This window comes from Callospermophilus lateralis, chromosome 3 (assembly GCF_048772815.1).
Source record: "Callospermophilus lateralis isolate mCalLat2 chromosome 3, mCalLat2.hap1, whole genome shotgun sequence".
Classification (NCBI taxonomy): domain Eukaryota; kingdom Metazoa; phylum Chordata; class Mammalia; order Rodentia; family Sciuridae; genus Callospermophilus; species Callospermophilus lateralis.
Window position 1 is genome coordinate 32,990,508 of NC_135307.1, and position 9,974 is coordinate 33,000,481.

General features: G+C 62.0%; 3 non-coding genes across 3 annotated transcripts; all 3 read right to left on the reverse strand.

The window, feature by feature from the left end:
* Positions 1-895: 895 nt before the first annotated feature.
* On the reverse strand, positions 896-989 carry Trnay-gua (transfer RNA tyrosine (anticodon GUA)). The gene is made up of 2 exons: positions 953-989; positions 896-931 (listed from the first exon to the last, which is right to left on the reverse strand). It is a non-coding gene; the product is annotated as a tRNA-Tyr (tRNA).
* Positions 990-4,611: 3,622 nt separating this feature from the next.
* Trnay-gua (transfer RNA tyrosine (anticodon GUA)) lies at positions 4,612-4,705 on the reverse strand. The gene is made up of 2 exons: positions 4,669-4,705; positions 4,612-4,647 (listed from the first exon to the last, which is right to left on the reverse strand). It is a non-coding gene; the product is annotated as a tRNA-Tyr (tRNA).
* Positions 4,706-8,329: 3,624 nt separating this feature from the next.
* On the reverse strand, positions 8,330-8,422 carry Trnay-gua (transfer RNA tyrosine (anticodon GUA)). The gene is made up of 2 exons: positions 8,387-8,422; positions 8,330-8,365 (listed from the first exon to the last, which is right to left on the reverse strand). It is a non-coding gene; the product is annotated as a tRNA-Tyr (tRNA).
* Positions 8,423-9,974: the final 1,552 nt, after the last annotated feature.

Here is a 9,974-nt window from a genome sequence, read left to right on the forward strand (position 1 = left end):
ATGCATTCCTCACCAATAGACAGAGAAAGAGAGGAATCCAGGGTTAAGTGACATGGTGCCCTGGTGGCGTGCGGTGGGGGACAGAAATGAAGGCGGGGAGGTGGTGAAAGACAGACAGAGACAGAGACAGAGACCCAGGCAGAGGCAGCGATTGATTGCCTGTGGCTGGAGAGATGGAGGAGAGTGAGGGAGGAGAGGAGAGAGGTGGCAGGGCATCATGGAAAGGAAAGAAGATGAAAGAGAGAGGTAGAGGCAGACAGAAAGTGAGAAAGATGGAGAGGGGCAGACGTGGGGTGGGGGCATGTGGCCAGTGGCTCGGGGCCCTGGTCCAGTTGTGGAGAGGGATGGAGCCTGGCGATCTCAGGGAGGATGCCAGGGTGATCGCTGAGCAACACATCCATGGCTCTGGACATTTCGCCTTTCCCAAGAGGCAAGTCCATGATGATCCAGGTGGGAAGGGCTGGGTGGCAGGGAAGCCTGCCTGTGTGTTGTCAAGAATCTCGGGCGCTGAGGCGCTGGAGGAGTGCCCTGTGGTTGAAAGTGCAGGAGCGGTGGGGGTGTGGCAGGGGCGGCAGCGGCTGCGGCGGCGTCAGGGGCCAGGGATAGGGGTGTGGTATGTGGGGGCACGAGTGGTGGGTGGCATGGGTGAGGCGACCTGAGAGCAGGAACCCCTGCGGGCAGCCAGCGAAGAATGGGCCTTCCCAGGACTGGTGCCTGGCGTTGGCGGGCAGCAGCAGGCAGGACAGCTCCTGGGGAGCGCGGGGGAGTTGGGGGCCAAGATGCAAGGGTTGGCGGTGGAAGAGGTGGGCGGTCTGGAGAGGCTCTGCCTGCTCTGGGCTCAGAAGGCAGGATGAGGCTTGCAGGGGCTTGCGTGTGCGCAAAAGCGTGGGGCACTTCCTTCGAGCCGGAATCGAACCAGCGACCTAAGGATGTCCACAGCTGTCTGTTCAGTCTACAGTCCTCCGCTCTACCAGCTGAGCTATCGAAGGGTGCACACCGGCGGGCCGGGTCCTCTGCCTTTGTGCAGATGGCGGAGGAGAGCTGGCAGGTCCTGTCCGGGGGTGGGGTCCCATTACAACTGTCCGCCTTCCACCCCAGGGAGCCCTCCCTGCCCCGCCCTGCCCTGCCCAGACAGGCTCAGTCCTTGCCTTCAGGGCCCAGGACCAACACACACCACACACACACACACACACACACACACACACACCCAAACACTTAAATGCACACACACCCCTTCGGCATGGGAGCCCCTGGTATCCAGCGGAAGCCTGGCATGCCCCGCCAACTGGTGCGGCCTTGGCCGGGCGGCGACCACCAAGACGCGCATCCCAGGGCGCGCAGGGCTCTCTCCTCTCGTGCTCTGGCCCTCTTGCCCCTATGCCAAACCTCTGCGTCCCGCCTTGGGCCGGGGTCTAGGAGGATGGCACTAAGGCGGCCTGAGAGGGCCAGGAGCCCGGCACCAGGTGGAGAATGACCCAGGGGAAGGTTGCCTTGTCCACGCCCCTCCCCGCCGGCCCCGGGAAGGTGGGGGTGTGGATACTCACAGGGGTGCGGGTTGGTAATGGAGGAGAACCAGATGGCGCACGGGGAGGCGGCTGCGCAACTAGCACAGCCACAGTCCCCCGCGGCAGTGTCTGGTGGACACCTGGATCCCATCCGACCCTACCAGCCTGGCCCCTGAAGCCCGGGTCCGGGTTCCAGGTCCCCGTGCCCCAGCGGACACGCCCTGCTCCCCACAGCCGCTCCCTCTTCGGTGCCTTCAGACCTCCTGCACACCACACGGGTGGCGGAAAGGACAGAGGGTTAGGGGAAGTGGCAGCCTCGCGTGCCCCGTCCAGGCCTTGCACAAGCACCAGAGATACTTGTGCCAGGGAGCCAGCCCGGCCAGGGCCCAGGAGGCCCGGCTTCCTGCCTCTCCTCACCAAATAACTCCACCTGGTCCTGGGCGCTTCCGGGAAAGGACAAAGGGACACAACAGAGGCGGACCTGCTTCCTGACCCCAGAAGCAAGTCTTCTCCCACCCAGATGGGATCCCAATTCCGGTGTGCCCTAAATCCTGGCCCTAAATCGCCTCCCTCTCCCAGCCGCTCAGCCCAGATTCCCCGTGGAGGCCCAGGCAGACCCCTCTGCAGTGACCCAACCCCCCCAGTTTCTTGGGGCTCAGGGGGCGGAGAGGGCGTGCTCGCCCAGGCAGAACCCTCAAACCTTTCCTCACGCACCAACCCCACACCAAACCCACTCCCACCGGGACAGGGGAAGGGCCCAGCTGCAGGGGCTTCCCAAAACCTAGTGCTGCTGCTCAGCTGCTCAGCTGGCCGGGCAGCAAGAGCAGCCTCCAGGGACCCCCTTTCCTCACACCAAAGCAACAAATCCGGGTGCCAGGACCCAGGGGACAAAGCCCAGGGGGGATACCCAAAGGGCCATTCCTTCTCATTTTGGACCCCACTGCTGGTCTCTGTACATGGGGTCACTCAAGTTAGGGGGCTCTCTCTGGCCGCACAACTCTTTTCTCCACCCGAAGCCCAGTCTCACCCTGGCACTCCGACTGTTGCTGCCACTGGCACTTGATCTCTTTCGCTTACAGGTACCCACACAGTGTTGGAGGGAGGGGTGCCTGCAAAGAGAGCCAGGCCTCTAAGGAGCCCTCCATGGGAAGAGAGGAACAACCCCTTCAGTCCTTCAGTTTCACATACCCCACCCCTGCCATTCTTGCAGGATCCCTCCCTCCCTCTCTCCCTCCCTCCCTCGCCCTCTCTCTCTCTCTATCCCTCCCTCCCTCCCTCTCTATCTCTCTCTCTGTCTCTCTCTGTCTCTCTGTCTCTCTGTCTCTTCTCTCTCTCTCTCTCTCTCTCTCTCTCTCTCTCTCTCTCACACACACACACACACACACACACACAAACACACACACATACACACACAGAGACATACACAAATACCTGCACTCCATGAAAGCATTCAAGCGCCCAGGGCAATGCAGGTCTAATGCTGTCCCCTTTCCTTTCCATTTCTAGGCTGCATTGAGCTGCCCTCCCATGCAGGTTCCAGTGACTGTCCATTCTGTGACTGGATTTCTCTGCACATCAAGCTGTGGACATCTCTTCTTGGGAAAGGCTGAGATCAAGGGACACTCTGGGCTGTTGCTCTGGCAGCCCACACCCCATCCCCTCCTGATTCTCCAAAGCCCAGCCCATTGCCTCCTGCACACTCTCTGGCTGGTCCGCAGCATCTTCTTGCTAGGTTCTATTTCCAACTGGGCGCTCAAGCCATCAAGCAGCTCACACCCCAGTGGTCTGTGTAAGGGGGTGGGATTCCGTGCCCTTTGCCAGACAATAGCAGCTGCCCAAGGTCACTTGGCTGCCTGCCTAGGAACCACCAGCTCCCACTCCCAGGGGGTGGGGGGGTCCTGAGTTCTGGCCTGACTTGGCTTTTACTCTCACTCCCCCTCAGCTCACCCCAGGCAGGGTGATAGCAACAGGTAGGTGCTTTGGGTACCTTCCCGAGGTGAAGAGCAGAACCTGGCGTGAGCTGGCTCTTCCAGGAGGACCACTGAGTCCTGCTGCGGCTCCAACCCTATTCCTTAAAGTTCACGAAAGGTGAGGCTGGTGGCATGTGGGCGGGATGGACACATCCCACTCTTCAGCCCCAAGGGAAAACAGAACACAGGCCACCGCCACCGCCACCAGGGCACCATGTCACTTAACCAAGCTGGGATGGACATTTCCCTCCCTTGTCCATCCATGCATTCCTCACCAATAGACAGAGAAAGAGAGGAACAGAGACAGGGGTCAGCGTGGGGGACAGAAATGAAGGCGGGGAGGTGGTGAAAGACAGACAGAGACAGAGACAGAGACCCAGGCAGAGGCAGCGATTGATTGCCTGTGGCTGGAGAGATGGAGGAGAGTGAGGGAGGAGAGGAGAGAGGTGGCAGGGCATCATGGAAAGGAAAGAAGATGAAAGAGAGAGGTAGAGGCAGACAGAAAGTGAGAAAGATGGAGAGGGGCAGACGTGGGGTGGGGGCATGTGGCCAGTGGCTCGGGGCCCTGGTCCAGTTGTGGAGAGGGATGGAGCCTGGCGATCTCAGGGAGGATGCCAGGGTGATCGCTGAGCAACACATCCATGGCTCTGGACATTTCGCCTTTCCCAAGAGGCAAGTCCATGATGATCCAGGTGGGAAGGGCTGGGTGGCAGGGAAGCCTGCCTGTGTGTTGTCAAGAATCTCGGGCGCTGAGGCGCTGGAGGAGTGCCCTGTGGTTGAAAGTGCAGGAGCGGTGGGGGTGTGGCAGGGGCGGCAGCGGCTGCGGCGGCGTCAGGGGCCAGGGATAGGGGTGTGGTATGTGGGGGCACGAGTGGTGGGTGGCATGGGTGAGGCGACCTGAGAGCAGGAACCCCTGCGGGCAGCCAGCGAAGAATGGGCCTTCCCAGGACTGGTGCCTGGCGTTGGCGGGCAGCAGCAGGCAGGACAGCTCCTGGGGAGCGCGGGGGAGTTGGGGGCCAAGATGCAAGGGTTGGCGGTGGAAGAGGTGGGCGGTCTGGAGAGGCTCTGCCTGCTCTGGGCTCAGAAGGCAGGATGAGGCTTGCAGGGCTTGCGTGTGCGCAAAAGCGTGGGGCACTTCCTTCGAGCCGGAATCGAACCAGCGACCTAAGGATGTCCACAGCTGTCTGTTCAGTCTACAGTCCTCCGCTCTACCAGCTGAGCTATCGAAGGGTGCACACCGGCGGGCCGGGTCCTCTGCCTTTGTGCAGATGGCGGAGGAGAGCTGGCAGGTCCTGTCCGGGGGTGGGGTCCCATTACAACTGTCCGCCTTCCACCCCAGGGAGCCCTCCCTGCCCCGCCCTGCCCTGCCCAGACAGGCTCAGTCCTTGCCTTCAGGGCCCAGGACCAACACACACACACACACACACACACACACACACACACACACCCAAACACTTAAATGCACACACACCCCTTCGGCATGGGAGCCCCTGGTATCCAGCGGAAGCCTGGCATGCCCCGCCAACTGGTGCGGCCTTGGCCGGGCGGCGACCACCAAGACGCGCATCCCAGGGCGCGCAGGGCTCTCTCCTCTCGTGCTCTGGCCCTCTTGCCCCTATGCCAAACCTCTGCGTCCCGCCTTGGGCCGGGGTCTAGGAGGATGGCACTAAGGCGGCCTGAGAGGGCCAGGAGCCCGGCACCAGGTGGAGAATGACCCAGGGGAAGGTTGCCTTGTCCACGCCCCTCCCCGCCGGCCCCGGGAAGGTGGGGGTGTGGATACTCACAGGGGTGCGGGTTGGTAATGGAGGAGAACCAGATGGCGCACGGGGAGGCGGCTGCGCAACTAGCACAGCCACAGTCCCCCGCGGCAGTGTCTGGTGGACACCTGGATCCCATCCGACCCTACCAGCCTGGCCCCTGAAGCCCCGGTCCGGGTTCCAGGTCCCCGTGCCCCAGCGGACACGCCCTGCTCCCCACAGCCGCTCCCTCTTCGGTGCCTTCAGACCTCCTGCACACCACACGGGTGGCGGAAAGGACAGAGGGTTAGGGGAAGTGGCAGCCTCGCGTGCCCCGTCCAGGCCTTGCACAAGCACCAGAGATACTTGTGCCAGGGAGCCAGCCCGGCCAGGGCCCAGGAGGCCCGGGCTTCCTGCCTCTCCTCACCAAATAACTCCACCTGGTCCTGGGCGCTTCCGGGAAAGGACAAAGGGACACAACAGAGGCGGACCTGCTTCCTGACCCCGGAAGCAAGTCTTCTCCCACCCAGATGGGATCCCAATTCCGGTGTGCCCTAAATCCTGGCCCTAAATCGCCTCCCTCTCCCAGCCGCTCAGCCCAGATTCCCCGTGGAGGCCCAGGCAGACCCCTCTGCAGTGACCCAACCCCCCCAGTTTCTTGGGGCTCAGGGGGCGGAGAGGGCGTGCTCGCCCAGGCAGAACCCTCAAACCTTTCCTCACGCACCAACCCCACACCAAACCCACTCCCACCGGGACAGGGGAAGGGCCCAGCTGCAGGGGCTTCCCAAAACCTAGTGCTGCTGCTCAGCTGCTCAGCTGGCCGGGCAGCAAGAGCAGCCTCCAGGGACCCCCTTTCCTCACACCAAAGCAACAAATCCGGGTGCCAGGACCCAGGGGACAAAGCCCAGGGGGATACCCAAAGGGCCATTCCTTCTCATTTTGGACCCCACTGCTGGTCTCTGTACATGGGGTCACTCAAGTTAGGGGGCTCTCTCTGGCCGCACAACTCTTTTCTCCACCCGAAGCCCAGTCTCACCCTGGCACTCCGACTGTTGCTGCCACTGGCACTTGATCTCTTTCGCTTACAGGTACCCACACAGTGTTGGAGGGAGGGGTGCCTGCAAAGAGAGCCAGGCCTCTAAGGAGCCCTCCATGGGAAGAGAGGAACAACCCCTTCAGTCCTTCAGTTTCACATACCCCACCCCTGCCATTCTTGCAGGATCCCTCCCTCCCTCTCTCCCTCCCTCCCTCGCCCTCTCTCTCTCTCTCTATCCCTCCCTCCCTCCCTCTATCTCTCTCTCTGTCTCTCTCTGTCTCTCTGTCTCTCTGTCTCTCTCTCTCTCTCTCTCTCTCTCTCACACACACACACACACACAAACACACACACATACACACACAGAGACATACACAAATACCTGCACTCCATGAAAGCATTCAAGCGCCCAGGGCAATGCAGGTCTAATGCTGTCCCTTTCCTTTCCATTTCTAGGCTGCATTGAGCTGCCCTCCCATGCAGGTTCCAGTGACTGTCCATTCTGTGACTGGATTTCTCTGCACATCAAGCTGTGGACATCTCTTCTTGGGAAAGGCTGAGATCAAGGGACACTCTGGGCTGTTGCTCTGGCAGCCCACACCCCATCCCCTCCTGATTCTCCAAAGCCCAGCCCATTGCCTCCTGCACACTCTCTGGCTGGTCCGCAGCATCTTCTTGCTAGGTTCTATTTCCAACTGGGCGCTCAAGCCATCAAGCAGCTCACACCCCAGTGGTCTGTGTAAGGGGGGTGGGATTCCGTGCCCTTTGCCAGACAATAGCAGCTGCCCAAGGTCACTTGGCTGCCTGCCTAGGAACCACCAGCTCCCACTCCCAGGGGGGGGGGGTCCTGAGTTCTGGCCTGACTTGGCTTTTACTCTCACTCCCCCTCAGCTCACCCCAGGCAGGGTGATAGCAACAGGTAGGTGCTTTGGGTACCTTCCCGAGGTGAAGAGCAGAACCTGGCGTGAGCTGGCTCTTCCAGGGGGACCACTGAGTCCTGCTGCGGCTCCAACCCTATTCCTTAAAGTTCACGAAAGGTGAGGCTGGTGGCATGTGGGCGGGATGGACACATCCCACTCTTCAGCCCCAAGGGAAAACAGAACACAGGCCACCGCCACCGCCACCAGGGCACCATGTCACTTAACCAAGCTGGGATGGACATTTCCCTCCCTTGTCCATCCATGCATTCCTCACCAATAGACAGAGAAAGAGAGGAACAGAGACAGGGGTCAGCGTGGGGGACAGAAGTGAAGGCGGGGAGGTGGTGAAAGACAGACAGAGACAGAGACAGAGACCCAGGCAGAGGCAGCGATTGATTGCCTGTGGCTGGAGAGATGGAGGAGAGTGAGGGAGGAGAGGAGAGAGGTGGCAGGGCATCATGGAAAGGAAAGAAGATGAAAGAGAGAGGTAGAGGCAGACAGAAAGTGAGAAAGATGGAGAGGGGCAGACGTGGGGTGGGGGCATGTGGCCAGTGGCTCGGGGCCCTGGCCCAGTTGTGGAGAGGGATGGAGCCTGGCGATCTCAGGGAGGATGCCAGGGTGATCGCTGAGCAACACATCCATGGCTCTGGACATTTCGCCTTTCCCAAGAGGCAAGTCCATGATGATCCAGGTGGGAAGGGCTGGGTGGCAGGGAAGCCTGCCTGTGTGTTGTCAAGAATCTCGGGCGCTGAGGCGCTGGAGGAGTGCCCTGTGGTTGAAAGTGCAGGAGCGGTGGGGGTGTGGCAGGGGCGGCAGCAAGCGGTGGGGGTGTGGCAGGGGCGGCAGCGGCTGCGGCGGCGTCAGGGGCCAGGGATAGGGGTGTGTATGTGGGGGCACGAGTGGTGGGTGGCATGGGTGAGGCGACCTGAGAGCAGGAACCCCTGCGGGCAGCCAGCGAAGAATGGGCCTTCCCAGGACTGGTGCCTGGCGTTGGCGGGCAGCAGCAGGCAGGACAGCTCCTGGGGAGCGCGGGGGAGTTGGGGGCCAAGATGCAAGGGTTGGCGGTGGAAGAGGTGGGCGGTCTGGAGAGGCTCTGCCTGCTCTGGGCTCAGAAGGCAGGATGAGGCTTGCAGGGGCTTGCGTGTGCGCAAAAGCGTGGGGCACTTCCTTCGAGCCGGAATCGAACCAGCGACCTAAGGATGTCCACAGCTGTCTGTTCAGTCTACAGTCCTCGCTCTACCAGCTGAGCTATCGAAGGGTGCACACCGGCGGGCCGGGTCCTCTGCCTTTGTGCAGATGGCGGAGGAGAGCTGGCAGGTCCTGTCCGGGGGTGGGGTCCCATTACAACTGTCCGCCTTCCACCCCAGGGAGCCCTCCCTGCCCCGCCCTGCCCTGCCCAGACAGGCTCAGTCCTTGCCTTCAGGGCCCAGGACCAACACACACACACACACACACACACACACACACACACACAAACACTTAAATGCACACACACCCCTTCGGCATGGGAGCCCCTGGTATCCAGCGGAAGCCTGGCATGCCCCGCCAACTGGTGCGGCCTTGGCCGGGCGGCGACCACCAAGACGCGCATCCCAGGGCGCGCAGGGCTCTCTCCTCTCGTGCTCTGGCCCTCTTGCCCCTATGCCAAACCTCTGCGTCCCGCCTTGGGCCGGGGTCTAGGAGGATGGCACTAAGGCGGCCTGAGAGGGCCAGGAGCCCGGCACCAGGTGGAGAATGACCCAGGGGAAGGTTGCCTTGTCCACGCCCCTCCCCGCCGGCCCCGGGAAGGTGGGGGTGTGGATACTCACAGGGGTGCGGGTTGGTAATGGAGGAGAACCAGATGGCGCACGGGGAGGCGGCTGCGCAACTAGCACAGCCACAGTCCCCCGCGGCAGTGTCTGGTGGACACCTGGATCCCATCCGACCCTACCAGCCTGGCCCCTGAAGCCCCGGTCCGGGTTCCAGGTCCCCGTGCCCCAGCGGACACGCCCTGCTCCCCACAGCCGCTCCCTCTTTGGTGCCTTCAGACCTCCTGCACACCACACGGGTGGCGGAAAGGACAGAGGGTTAGGGGAAGTGGCAGCCTCGCGTGCCCCGTCCAGGCCTTGCACAAGCACCAGAGATACTTGTGCCAGGGAGCCAGCCCGGCCAGGGCCCAGGAGGCCCCGGCTTCCTGCCTCTCCTCACCAAATAACTCCACCTGGTCCTGGGCGCTTCCGGGAAAGGACAAAGGGACACAACAGAGGCGGACCTGCTTCCTGACCCCGGAAGCAAGTCTTCTCCCACCCAGATGGGATCCCAATTCCGGTGTGCCCTAAATCCTGGCCCTAAATCGCCTCCCTCTCCCAGCCGCTCAGCCCAGATTCCCCGTGGAGGCCCAGGCAGACCCCTCTGCAGTGACCCAACCCCCCCAGTTTCTTGGGGCTCAGGGGGCGGAGAGGGCGTGCTCGCCCAGGCAGAACCCTCAAACCTTTCCTCATGCACCAACCCCACACCAAACCCACTCCCACCGGGACAGGGGAAGGGCCCAGCTGCAGGGGCTTCCCAAAACCTAGTGCTGCTGCTCAGCTGCTCAGCTGGCCGGGCAGCAAGAGCAGCCTCCAGGGACCCCCTTTCCTCACACCAAAGCAACAAATCCGGGTGCCAGGACCCAGTGGACAAAGCCCAGGGGGGATACCCAAAGGGCCATTCCTTCTCATTTTGGACCCCACTGCTGGTCTCTGTACATGGGGTCACTCAAGTTAGGGGGCTCTCTCTGGCCGCACAACTCTTTTCTCCACCCGAAGCCCAGTCTCACCCTGGCACTCCGA